The 14218-nt window shown below is 46.1% G+C and overlaps 1 protein-coding gene across 3 annotated transcripts in view; it reads right to left on the bottom strand.

The window, feature by feature from the left end:
- The window catches only part of ano1a (anoctamin 1, calcium activated chloride channel a), a 214552-nt gene that overhangs the window by 13034 nt on the left and 187300 nt on the right, over positions 1–14218 (bottom strand). The window lies entirely within an intron of this gene.

The following is a 14218-nucleotide window of genomic DNA, read 5'->3' as shown; positions in this document are numbered from 1 at the left end:
CCACCTTAAACCTCCACTAACTAATCTAATCTACAACGTTAGCAGAGTTTATGGATCAGAACTGTCCGACCTATAGAAGCTTCTGCCATTATCTTGTTTCAAACCTCTAACAGCTACATTCCCAGCCAAGAACTCTTGTACTTGATCCATCAACTATTGGTAACTGTCTACTCCTACTTTTAAAAGATAAACGTAGGACTTTGCATTTTTCTCTCGAAAAATTTGCAAATTTTCCTTTACCTTTATATCAGACAGTATCCCAGCAAATCACAGTGGCATTGCCATTCTTCCAGAATGTTGATCATTTTCAGGAAGAACAAACAGGCCTGACCACATTTCCCCATTCCGAGTCCCACATCCATTCAACCAATCCCATTATCCAACAGTCTCAAACAATCCGTCCTGTTGATTACTCCCACCTCAATCCCTAGCTGAAGGTTCACTAGAATTAGTATCTGGGATGGGAGGGCTGTTGGCAAATAACCACCAGGTTTGGTGACTAAATAACGGCCTTTCCACACTGGGGTAGAGACAAAACATTAATTTGGCAAAGAACATTGGAGCGGTAACAAAACAAGATCAGAAGGAAATAAACAAGCAAACATTGCCTCAATATAGTACCAACACAACACAAATCAAAGACTGTGTGCAAACATGCACCACAAACTGGAGACCAATATAGAGGGCAGGTTCAAGGCGGAAAAGGACAAGACAGGCATGGGAAGGAGTGGGGAAGAGAGGTAAAGAGGAGAGGGAGGATTATGTTGGAAGTGGAAAATAGAGAGTCAAAAACAGAAAAAAACTTTATACAAATGTATCAATGCTGCTATAGTTGAGCAAAATATTGACCAATGCTTTGAAATATAATTATGGCAGTTGCATAAGGTACATTTTAGTTTTAAATAGCGAACACAAATTGTCCAAGTGTCAAATTACAAGATCGCCCAAGTCACTTCAATTTTCAAAACGTCTCCGGCATTTCATTTAAGCTGGAACTCGGGCAGACAATCAGATAATTGGAGTGTAAGTTTCAACAAGGAGCCTATTCATGGCAAATAAAACTCCGTTCAACCTCGGAAAACTGGCTTTTGGTTTAAATCCTACGTTTTGGTTAGGATTTCAAGTTTTAAAAGTTCACTTGTAAGTTGTGGGTGTCACTGGCTGTGCCAACATTTATTACCGTTTGAAGGGCAATTAGGAATAGGCGATGATGAGCTGCATTTTAGAAGCATAAAGAGCAGCCCCTTCGGCCCATCAAGTCTGTACAAGCAAAACCTACGCTAGTCACACTTTTCAGCACTTGGCTGATAGCCTGGATTGTAGTAACATGTTCATTAAGTGCTTCTTAAAGTTGGTGAGGTTTCCTGTTTTAACCACTGTCCCAGGCAGTGAATTCCAGACCCTTACATTCGCCTCTAAATCATCTGCCTTTCTGTTTAAAGGTGAACTGTTAGAATCCAATTGGTGTAGAACCAATATTGAACCATAAACAGTTACATCTGTTGCTTATGAGTATGACAGATATTTTCGATGTTAAACATTTACATATTGGGTCAAACTCCTGGAACTCCCTAACAGCACTGTGGATCACATGGACCACCATTACCTTCTCAAGGGCAACTGAGGGGCAATAAACACTGGCCTAGCCAGGGACACCCAAGTGCCATGAGGGAGGTTGAACAAGAGATACAAGTATGGTTAATATCTTTGTTATTGAATAGTTGGTTTCACAGTACTTGATTTCCTGTGATTAAATATTCATCAGTTTTAATGTTTGATTGATTCAGATTACAAGTGAGAGACAGTTATATAGCAAAACTGTCAGATCTCTTCTGAGGAGATGAAATGGCATGTGCAAAGTCTAAGTTACAAAATGTTACTCAGAGGACAGAGAGAAGCAAAGTAGGTCTTGGTGTATTGTTGCTAGCTGTGGCTTGATTTGAGGCGATGTCTACTCGTGTGAAAGTTCTACTATAAGCCCTCATCGTGTTAACAGGCTCGTTCCTCGGTTCCTCAGGTTTGGTTTTCATGCTGCCACACTTGAAGGGGAGCTTCAGATTGCCTCTGGGGAGGTTTCTTTGTTCACCTGGAATACTGGTCGCCTCATTGTTAAGGGAACAGGACTGAGCCAGGGAAACATTTCAGTCACCCAGGCAGCTCCAATCCATCAGCTTTGGAGACACTTTACCTGAACGCTGTTGGACCTGGCCTTGAGGATACTGTCCTGTTCCACAGTCCTCCCATTGAATATGGGGGATGTAGAGGAAGGCTTGCTGATGGCGTTGTTCAGTGGTTGTGTCACTAAGAATGTGTTCAGGTCTTATTGCAGAACAGAGGGTTGTGATATTTAACTGTTCTGCACTAGGACTTTCATCAATGACAAGGTCTTTATTTTTAAACACTTGCTGCTGTAGTTTGTAGAAAGCTGAGCAGGGTCAGTTGATCCCAGGTGGCCTTTTGCAAGAGCAATGATAGCAGTGACAATTGTGCTCAACATATTCCAGAATATTCCCTTCGACAGAGAGGGGCATGTAAAAAACCTGGCTGACCTGGGGTGGGTTGATGGAAGAGCTGCATTTTGGAAACATTAATAGCAGCTGAGGTGTGTGTTTGCATAACTCAGGAGGTTACAGTGGCCTGCAGATCTCATACAGAATGGGAAGTTACACAGTCAGTCTATGCTGGTCAAGTTTAGTGACTGAAAGTAAAGAGGTTTCCATCTCTGACTCATTCAATATGTATACCTTCAGTGATATGAATCAGCTTACATTGTAAGCAGTACGGGAGCTGACATGCAGCATTACTCAATCACAAACAAGCCCAGATTTTGAAACTGCCTTTGAGATCTTTGATGTGACGGCATCTGGTTTGAGCAAACAATTGCAGGGTTGAGAAATTCCTTAGAAATCCAGATCTTTAAGGCACAATTGACAGAATGGAACAATTTATTGAGTGAATTGTAATGGTCATATCACAAAACAATGGAGGTTCCTTGTGTTGACCTTAACATTTCCCACTGAGCTTCAGCTAGAAGGTGGAAGCTGGACTGTGCCTCAGCCACAGGGAAGGGTGATTCAGGAGAGAGAGAGTCAGGAGTTTCCCTGCTTACAAAGGAGGGGAAAATACAATTCCAAAAGAACTGAGGATGACAGGAGTGGAGAGAACTCTCAATGCCCTTCCCTCTCTCCCACCCATTACCAGGGGATCAAAGCTCACAAATGGGGCAGAAAGAGCCAAGATAGGGACTAGGAGACATGGCATTCAGCTCTTCACTCACTGAGGAGAGGGTCCTGATCCCAAATAAAAGAAAAGAAAGGAGATGTGGAACAAGCAGAGCACTGGAGAAACTCAGCAGGTCTGGCAGCAACTGCAGCAAGAGAAACAAAGTTCACTTCAATATTCAGTATAACACTGTTTCAGAACAGAAGAAAGTGGGCCTTTTGCCCTACAGCGGAGGGTGATCTTAGAGGTTTATAAAATCACGAGGGGCATGGAGGTCAATAGACAAGGTCACTTCCCGGTGGGGGGGGGGGGGGGGGGGGGGGAATCCAGAACTAGAGGGCATAGGTTTAAGGTCAGACATGAAAGATGAAGAAGAGACCTAAAAGGCAACTTTTTCAGAGGGTGGTGCATATGTGGAATGAGCTACCAAAGGAAGTGGTGGAGGCTGATACAATTACAACATTTAAAAGGCATCTGGATGGGTATATGAATAGGAAGAGTTTGGAAGAATGTGGGCCTAATGTTGGCAAATGGGACTAGATCAGAAGGGATGACTGGTCAACATGGAAGAGTTGGACTGAAGGGTCTGTTTCTGGGCCGTAGAACTCTGACAATGTTGGTAATTAGATTTTAAAATATTTTTTGACAGAAGTAGTGGATGAGAACCACGGCAGGTTTGTTTTGCACTAGGCCTCTACATAAAAGGAAGGGGGAAAAAAAAATAACAGAAGGACCAATTCGCTTCCTTTCACACAGTATGCACTCAGATCCAGCTGGGTGTGTGTACACAAGGCCCTTACACGAGGCGAGATGGTATTGTAGTGCAGCATTGACAAACAGAACTGTCCTGTAAGTGGGCCAGAGATGGACCATGAGGATGCAGTGAGCATGAGACTTGCCAGAACTCTCAGGGAGCTCTTCCACATATCCCTGAAGGTGGCAGGGCAGGTTAATAGGGTAGTTAAGACAGCACACTGGATTAGCGGTGCTGGAAGAGCACAGCAGTTCAGGCAGCATCCAACGAGCAGCGAAATCAACGTTTCGGACAAAAGCCCTTCAACAGGAATAAAGGCAGTGAGCCTGAAGCGTGGAGAGATAAGCGAGAGGAGGGTGGGGGTGGGGAGAGAGTAGCATAGAGTACAATGGGTGAGTGGGGGAGGAGATGAAGGTGATAGGTCAGGGAGGAGAGGGCGGAGTGGATAGGTGGAAAAGAAGATAGGCAGGTAGGACAAGTCCGGACAAGTCAAGGAGAGTGTGCTGAGCTGGAAGTTTGAAACTAGGATGAGGTGGGGGAAGGGGAAATGAGGAAACTGTTGAAGTCCACATTGATGCCCTGGGGTTGAAGTGTTCCGAGGCGGAAGATGAGGCGTTCTTCCTCCAGGCATCTGGTGGTGAGGGAGCGGCGGTGAAGGAGGCCCAGGACCTCCATGTCCTCGGCAGAGTGGGAGGGGGAGTTGAAATGTTGGGCCACGGGGCGGTTTGGTTGTTTGGTGCGGGTGTCTCGGAGATGTTCCCTAAAGCACTCTGCTAGGAGGCGCCCAGTCTCCTCAATATAGAGGAGACCACATCGGGAGCAACGGATACAATAAATGATATTAGTGGATGTGCAGGTGAAACTTTGATGGATGTGGAAGGCTCCTTTAGGGCCTTGGATAGAGGTGAGGGAGGAGGTGTGGGCGCAGGTTTTACAGTTCCTGCGGTGGCAGGGGAAAGTGCCAGAATGGGAGGGTGGGTCGTAGGGGGGTGTGGACCTGACCAGGTAATCACGGAGGGAACGGTCTTTGCGGAAGGCGGAAAGGGGTGGGGAGGGAAATATATCCCTGGTGGTGGGGTCTTTTTGGAGGTGGCAGAAATGTCGGCGGATGATTTGGTTTATGCGAAGGTTTGTAGGGTGGAAGGTAAGCACCAGGGGCGTCCTTGTTACGGTTGGAGGGGTGGGGTCTGAGGGCGGAGGTGCGGGATGTGGACGAGATGTGTTGGAGGGCATCTTTAACCACTTGGGAAGGGAAATTGCGGTCTCTAAAGAAGGAGGCCATCTGGTGTGTTCTACGGTGGAACTGGTCCTCCTGGGAGCAGATACGGCGGAGGCGGAGAAATTGGGAATACGGGATGGCATTTTTGCAAGAGGTAGGGTGGGAAGAGGTGTAATCCAGGTAGCTATGGGAGTTGGTGGTTTTGTAAAAAATGTCAGTGTCAAGTTGGTCGTCACTAATGGAGATGGTGTCCAGGAAGGGGAGCGAGGTGTCAGAGATGGTCCAGGTAAATTTAAGGTCAGGGTGGAATGTGTTGGTGAAGTTGACGAATTGCTCAACCTCCTCGCGGGAGCACGAGGTGGCGCCAATGCAGTCATCAATGTAACGGAGGAAGAGGTGGGGAGTGGTGCCGGTGTAATTACGGAAGATCAACTGTTCTACATAGCCAACAAAGAGACAGGCATAGCTGGGGCCCATACGTGTGCCCATGGCTACGCCTTTGGTCTGGAGGAAGTGGGAGGATTCAAAGGAGAAATTGTTAAGGGTGAGGACCAGTTCGGCCAAACGAATGTGTGTGTCAGTGGAAGGGTACTGTTGGGGACGTCTGGAGGGGAAAAAATGGAGGGCTTGGAGGCCCTGGTCATGGCGGATGGAGGTGTAGAGGGATTGGATATCCATGGTGAAGATAAGGCATTGGGGGCCGGGAAACGGAAGTCTTGGAGGAGGTGGAGGGCGTGGGTGGTGTCTCGAACGTATGTGGGGAGTTCCTGGACTAGGGGGGAAATAGGACATTTTACCTAGTTAAGACAGCACACTGGACACTTGCCTTTGTCAGTTGTGAGATAGATTTTAAAAGTCTGAGATTAGGCCCCAGCTGGAGTACTGTGCCCAGTCCTGGTCACTGCATTATACAAAAGGGGGTAATTACACTGGAAGGGGTGCAGAGCTTCACCAGGATGTTGCCTGGGATGGAGTTGAGCAACCTGCATTTGTTCATGGGACGTGCAGGCTGCTGATGGGGAGGCACTTACTGTCGACCCTTAACTGTTCTTAACTAGTTACCTGCTTAAACACTGCGGTGTGCTTGGAATAGATACAGCCATAAGGCCAAACCTTGTAACTCGTGCTGAGTGAAGGGACGGATTGGGGTTTATGATTTGGGGGAGGGGTGTGGGGGAAAAAAAAAAGAGTTGGAGAAACTCCAAAATGTACCTTGCTGTTCAAGAAGTCTGATGTGGAATCACTTTCATCCACTTCAGGAACGGTCGAATTGTGCTCTGGGAAGGGGAGTGAACTCATGTTTCAGCAGCAGCTGAACCTGAGGCACGACATGGGTCGAGTCTCCCACCCACCCTCCTCCTTTAACCCAACAAAAACAACACACTGGCGGGTTGATAACATTTTTCTATTTCTTTTCTATCATGGAAGGGCTATAGTCAGGGAGGATTCAGTTGTAAAGGGAGTAGATAGGTGTTTCTATGGTCAAAAAGGAGACTCCCAAATAGTATGTTGCCTCCCAGGTGCACAGGTCAGGAATGCCTCAGATCAGCTGCAAGACATTCTGAAGGGGGAGGGTGAACAGCCAATTACCGTGGTGCATATAGACACCAGAGATATAGGTAATAAATAGGATGAGGTCCCTCAAACAGAATTTAGGGAGTTAGGAGCTAAGTTAAAAAGTAGCACCTTCGAGGTAGTAATGTCAGGATTGCTACCAGTGCCACATGATAGTCAGAGTAGGAATAAAAGAATAGGAAGGATGAATGTGTGGCTTGAGAGATGGTGCAGGAGGGAGGGGTTCAGATTTTTGGGACATTGGGACTGGTTCTGGAATAAAAATTGGACAGTCTACACCTGGGCCAGACTGGAACCAATGTCTTTGGGGGTGGTTTAGCAAACACTGTTGAGGAGGGTTTAAACTAATGTGGCAGGGGGATGGGAACCAAATGAGGTGTTCAGTGGATAGTAAGGAGGTAGTAATGAAAGCCTGTAAGGAACTAGATAATGAAGTCAGCGTGACTAAGGGGAACAATAGGCAGGAAGTGGCAGATGGTGAACACAGAGGGACTGGTGGTCTGAGGTGCATTTAATGCAAACAGTATAGTAGGTAAGGCAGATGAGCTTAGGGCTTGGATTAGTACCTGGGAGTACGATGTTATTTTTATTACTCAGACTTGATTGGCAACTAAATACAGTATCCCAGGGTAGCCATGCTTCAAGTGGAATAGAGGGGGAGGTAAAAGGGGTGGAGGAGTTGCATTACTGGTCAGAGAGGATATCACCGCTGTGCTGAAGGAGGGCACTATGGAGGACTCGAGCAGTGAGGCAATATGGGCAGAGCTCAGAAATAGGAAGGGTGTGGTGACAATGTTGGGCTGTACTACAGGCCTCCCAACAGCGAGCGGGAGATAGAGGTACAAATATGTAAACAGATTATGGAAAGATGTAGGAGCAACAGGTGGTGGTGATAGGAGATTTTAATTTTCCCAACATTGACTGGGAATCTCAGTGTTAGAGGATTGGACGGAGCAGAATTTGTAAGGAGCATCCAGGAGAGTTGTATACAGCAGTCTGTAAATAGTCCAACTGAGGAAGGGGCCATACTGGACCTGGTGTTGGGGAATGAGCCCGGCCCCAGGTGGGTGAAGTTTCAGTGGGGGATGACTTTGGGAATAGTGATCACAATTCCATTAGTTTTAGAATACTCATGGACAAAGATGAGAGTGTCCTAAAGGAAGAGCTAAACTGGGGGAAGGCCAACTATACCACAATTGGGCAGGAGCTGGGGAATGTGGATCGGGAGCAGCTGTTTGAGGGAAATCCACTATCGGTATGTGGGAGACTTTTTAAAAAAAAAAAGGTTAGAGTCCAGGAGAGATTTGGTCCGATTAGCAGCGGACACTAAGATCGGTGGAGTAACAGATAGTGAAGGGGACTGTCAGAGAATGCAGCAGAATACAGATAGACTGGAGACATGGGTGGAGAAATGGCAGTTCAACTAGGTAAAAACAAGGTCAGCAGATGCTGGAAACCAAAGTCTAGATTAGAGTGGTGCTAGAAAAGCACAGCAGGTCAGGCAGCATCCAAGCAGCAGGAAAATTGACATTTCGGGCAAAAGCCCTTCATCGATTTCTGATGAAGGGCTTTTGCCCAAAACATCGATTTTCCTGCTCCTCGGATACTGCCTGACCTGCCGTGCTTTTCCAGCACCACTCTAATCTAGACAAATGGCAGTTCAATCCGAGCAAATGCGAGGTGATGCATTTTGGAAGATCCAATTTAAGAGTGAACTACACAGTAAATGGAAGAGATCTAGGGAAAATTGGTGTACAGAGAGATCTGGGTGTTCAGGTCCATTGTTCCCCGAAGGTGGTAACAGGTTAATAGTGGTCAAGGCAGCATGGCGGCATGCTTTCCTTCATCGGACAGGGTATTGAGTACAAGAGTTAGGAGGTCATGTTACAATTGTATAAGACTTTGGTTCAGTCAGGTTTGGAATACTGTGTACAGTTCTGGTCACCACATTACCAAAAGGATGTGGATGCTTTGGTGAGGGTGCAGAGGTGGTTCACCAGGATGTTGCCTGGTATGGAGGGTGCGAGCTATGAAGAGAGGTTGAGTAGATTAGGATTATTTTCATTAGAAAGACAGAGGTTGAGGGGGGACCTGATTGAGGTCTACAAAATCATGAGAGATGTAGACAGGGTAGATAGCAAGCTTTCTACCCCACCCCCCCCTTCCCCTCCCAGAGTGGGGGACTCAATTACTAGGGGTCACAAGCTCAAGGTGAGAAGGGAAATGTTTAAGGGAGGTATACATGGTAAGTTCTTTATGCAGAGGGTGGTGGATGCCTGGGAGGTGCTAGAGGTGGGCACAATAGCGTCATTTAAGATACATCTGAACAGTTACATGAATGGGCAGGGAGCAGAGGGATGCAGATCCTTAGGAAATAGGCTGTAGGTTTAGATAGTGGATCTGGATTGGCTCAGGTTTGGAGGGGCCGAAGAGCCTGTTCCTCTGCTGTAACGTTCTTTGTTCACTTGAAAAGGCAGACCTGAATTCTCGGTCTGGGCAAAGCATCCTCTGACCACAGGGTTTCTCCTGAACAGAGTATGTTTCAGTGTAGATTTCTCAGTGGAAGGAGCCTTAAGCCCAAGGATGTCTGCCAGAGGGGACAGTGCTACCAACTGAACCCCAGCTGCCAGTTTCAGGGTAAAGAATGAATGACTGTGGGTCATACTGACTGGGCTTAGAACGAGGACCTATTAAAAGAGTCTGCAAACCGGACACCTGTCCCCTCACTAACCGTGAATGCTTCTCCTTTGGATAAGAGTCTTTTTGATTGAAGCTGTTTGGAAGTGGGTGCTGGGGGAAAGGGGATGGTAACTCAGTGGGAGAACAGATTTGTGCCATTTTAGGTCGTGGCTTATTTTCCATGCTTGTAACATCTGGAAGTACATTTCATGAATTCATAGAGTGCTATCACATTATTCAGGTAGCGCTACGCAGCACAAAATGTTCTCAATTTTAAAATGCTCTCGGTAAAATCAATTTGTTAGAAGCACCATTAAACTCAATGTTCTCCCAGACACATTGAGACTATCCACCAGGTTGTGGGGCATTATCATCTGGAAAATGGGATAGATCTCAAACAGAACAAGCAGCTGGAGTGTGGGCATCCATTAGGTGCTGTGGGCAATCAGGTCAGAGGCTGGGAACATAGCAGCAAGTAACTCACCTCCTGACTCTCCAAATCCATCTAGAAGACACATATCAGCAGTGAGATGGAACATTCCCCACTTGGCTACATAGTCATACAGCACAGAAACAGACCCTTCGGTCCAACTCATACATTCTGAACAAGTTTCTCAACTGCTTACTTTTGGCCCATATCCAGCTAAACCTTTCCCAGTCATATACCTGTCCAAATGGCTTTTAAATGTTATAACTGTACCTGTATCTACCACTTCCTCTGGCAGTTCATTCTACGTATGAACCAGCCTCTATGAAAAAGTTGCCCTTTAGGTCTTTTTAAAATTCTGTCCCTTCTCACCTTAAAATTATGCTCTCTAGTTTTGAGCTCCAACCCTAGGGAAAGGATTCACCTTATCTATGCCCCTCATGATTTTATAAACTTCAATAAGTTATCTCTCAACCTCTGATGCTCCAGGGAAGAGAGTCCCAGCTTACACAGCCTCTCCACACTGTACTGCCCAGTACACAAGAGGAGACCTCGCCAACATCCTGTACAACCTCAATACATCCCAACTCCTATTCTCAGTGGTCTGAACATAAAGTCAAGTGTGCTCAATGCCTTCTTAACAACTGCTGACCTGCGATATAATCTTCAAAAGAACTACATACTGAACGTTTAGGACTCTGTTCTACAACACTCCCCCCAGGCTCTACCATTAACTGTGAAAGTCCTGCCCTGGAAGATCCAACAAATCTCAAACTTTACATTAAGCGAGAGAAAACAATACATTTGCTTGGCACCACACCCTCAATCCTCCTCCTCCTCACTGCTTAGATCTATCTTCCATAACCACAACCACTTCCATCCAGAAGAACATGTGTAGCAGATACATGGGAACACCACCCCCCTGCAAGTTCCTCTCCAAGCCACTCACTATCTTGATTTGGAAATACTTTACTAGATCTTCAGCATCACTTGTCACTGGGTCAATATCCTGGAATTCCCTCCCTAAAGAGCATTGTGGGTCTACCTACAGCACATGGACCACAGTGGTCCAAGGGAACAACTCACTACCACCAGCCAGCAATGCCCATATCCTTTGCACTTGATAGTAGCTGGTTTTGGTCCAGCGTGTGGTGCTGGAAAAGCACAGGCCAGGCAGCATCCAAGGAGCAGGAAAATTGATGTTTCAGGAAAAAGCCCTTCAATCAGCAACTGATTTTGTTCAATTTCACTCTTCAATGGATCCAAGACATTATGTTTCCCTCAATTGTTGGCTGATTTTTTTTTAAAACAAATTAGATAAACAGAAACCTTTAACTATTTCTTGTCCAGCCAATTGCAGATATGTTTCCAATGGTGGTCATCATTAGCAGACTTTGCAGATGAGGACGACTCTCTTCCACACTGAGTCAGTAGGTGGCTGTACAGACCAATACGGTTAAGGCAGGCTCTGTTACACTTGGGACAGAAGGGGATTGTGGGAAGGGGTGGGTGTGGCATTGACTCTGGCATGGTACTCCTTGTGCTGTTTTCCCCTGCCTTCCATTTATTCCTGAAGGCAAGCCTTAAGGTGCTCCAAGCCTTCCTAGATGCTGCTCCTCCAATTTGGAAGGCCTTGGGCCAGTAAGGCTTTGGAGGCATAACTCTGAAATACTTCCTCTGTCCCACCTGATGTTTTTTTGGAGTAGAGCACTTGTTTGGGGTGGTGATCAGTGCCTCAATTTTGGGGATGTTGACCAGGTTGAGGATGCTGGTTTTTGGCCTTCCTATTGGATTGGCAGCATCTTGCACAGACAGTGTTGGCGGGACTGCACCAGCACCATAGGGTGCCTACTGTAGGCAGCCCATCTCTCAGAGCCATATGGGAGGACAGGAACTACCACAGCTCCGTATACCAGGAGCTTAGTGTCAGATCTGATGATGCTCTTCTTGACTAAGGATTTCCTCAGGCGACCAAAGGCTGTACTAGCTCACTGGAGATGGTGTGGATCTTCTCCATAGCTGCTTTAACCAACAGGACACTCAAGGTATTGGAAGTGGTCAAATGTTCTCTAAGGCCTCCCCAGGAACCTTGATGAGCAGGGGTTTGCTCCACAATGCTGGGCCAGGTTGGTGGAGAACGTTCCAATGGTGAACTTTGATCTATTAGTTGACCCCTGAACAAAGAACAATAATGCACAGAAACAGGCCCTTCAGCCCGCCAGGCCGGTGCTGCCACATTTTACTCTTCCACACTAAAACTGTCTTCACTTGCAGGATCCGTATCCCTCTATTCCCTTCCTATTCATGTATTTGTCCAGGTGCTTCTTGAATGCCGCGATTGTGTCTGCTTCCAGCACCTCCACTGGCAACGTGTTTCAGATACTAACCACCCTTTATCTATAAACGGCTGTATCCTCTGACAATTCTAGTAATCAGATCTGACAGAGACTTTGTATGACCTACCGAGAAGAGACTGTCTAACTGGGGGCAAGGGTCAGACCAGTTCGAATCACTTCGAAAGGTATGAGTTTGCGGACAGAAAAAAAAAAGGACAAGTGGCCAGAAACTTCTTCAAAAAGGGGCGGTAGGGCAATAAAACCATCTTAACCCACCACCCTCCTCCAAACTGAACAACGGATCAAAGAACACAGCACAGGAACAGGCCCTTCAGCCCTCCAAGCCTGCATGGATCCAGATCCTCTATCTAAACCTGCCACCTATTTTCTAAGGACCTGTATCCCTCTGCTCCCTGCCCTTCATGTATCTGTCGAGATACATCTGAAGTACTACTTTGTGGTATAATATTGTTATGACCTCTGGGAACTGCACATAAAAATCGACATTTCAGTAAAGGAGGAAGAGAAATGAAATGCCGACAAAAAAAATTCCAGCATGCTGTCATTTACCATAGGATGTTTGACTTTTCCAAGCTTGTGTTTAACATCTATAGTTGCCTTACTGAACTCGGTGCTGCTCCTTCAGGAGCCTCAGATTAATCTGGAATGTCCATCTATGGCTACTTCAGAGTTGGCTCTTCTCTAAAGGCCTAAGTGTCTGGAGGTATCTAGCAGAGAACTAAGTCAAGGAGAGGAGGAATTAATGATGTTCCCAAATATTTGGCTATTTTCCAAAAGGAGGAAAAAAAGGTCAAAAATCTGTCTTTGTTCTGTTCCCAGTAGAAATCTTGATTTAGTAGAAAAATAATCTCACATCTGTGCAAAGGCAATTTCCTTGGAAACTTTTCCCTCATCCACTTGAGCACTTTGTCATGGTTGCTGTAGGATTCCAAACTGCAGAGTTCCAAGACAGCACATTTCTCAAGTCATCAGTCAGCCACTGAAATTGTACATGAAGTCAGGTACAAATGTTATTCATGGCACTTTCCTCTACTCTCCACACAAGCGGAAAGCCATTGCAATGGGACATCACCAGATCTTCACTTTTGTCAGTCCTTACAGATGTCTCGTGGGTTTGTTATGTTTGAAATTGCCAAATACAATTAGGCTTAGCTACCCCTCAGTGGGGCATTTTGACAGAATCAAAACAATGATATAAAATGGACCATTTACTAGCTGCTGAACTGGTGGGGAGGTTATTTGGGTTCAGTGCCATTTGGTCAGGATGAGATGCTGAGCTGTTTGAAATTGTAAACTGGCTACAATTCTAAATCAGTGCAATACCCCAGCCCAAAGTGATATCAATCAGAACAGTGCTCCATACCCCTGGAGGTGGTGTTACATTTCATATTGGCATCCTCCTGTTATATACAAAACCTCAAAAATGCAGAAGTTAGAAGTGGGACATTGTTGCCTCAAATTTACTTTGACAGATTTTTAATTAACAGGTTGAAAGATTATGGAGTGCTTGCATATGGAGTGGAGGTCAAGATAAGGGCGGCATGGTGGCTCAGTGGTTAGCACTGCTGCCTCACAGCACCAGGGACCCAGGTTTGATTCCCACCTTGGACAACTATCTGTGTAGAGTTTGCAGTGTCTGCATGGGTTTGCTCCAGGTGCTCCGGTTTCCTCCCACAATCCAAAGATATGCACGTTAGGTGTATTGGCCAGGCTAAATTGCCCGGAGTGTGCAGGGATGTGTTTGTTAGGGGTAAATGTAGAAGTAATAGGATAGGGAATGGGTTTGGGTGGGCTACTCTGAGGGTCAGTGTGGACGTTTTGGGCTGAAGGGCCCATTTCCACACTAGGGATTCTATGATTAGCCATGATCATATTAAATGGTGCAGGCTTGAGGGACTGAATTACCTATTCTGGCTCCCAATTCTCATGTTTTAAGTACTTCACAAAGCAAGTAAAAAAGGTGTAAACACTGCACAATAAACATG

Source organism: Chiloscyllium punctatum, chromosome 22, assembly GCF_047496795.1.
Source record: "Chiloscyllium punctatum isolate Juve2018m chromosome 22, sChiPun1.3, whole genome shotgun sequence".
Classification (NCBI taxonomy): Eukaryota; Metazoa; Chordata; class Chondrichthyes; order Orectolobiformes; family Hemiscylliidae; genus Chiloscyllium; species Chiloscyllium punctatum.
The sequence above is the reverse complement of the archived record's forward strand: the minus strand, read 5'-3'. Positions and strand labels throughout refer to the sequence as shown.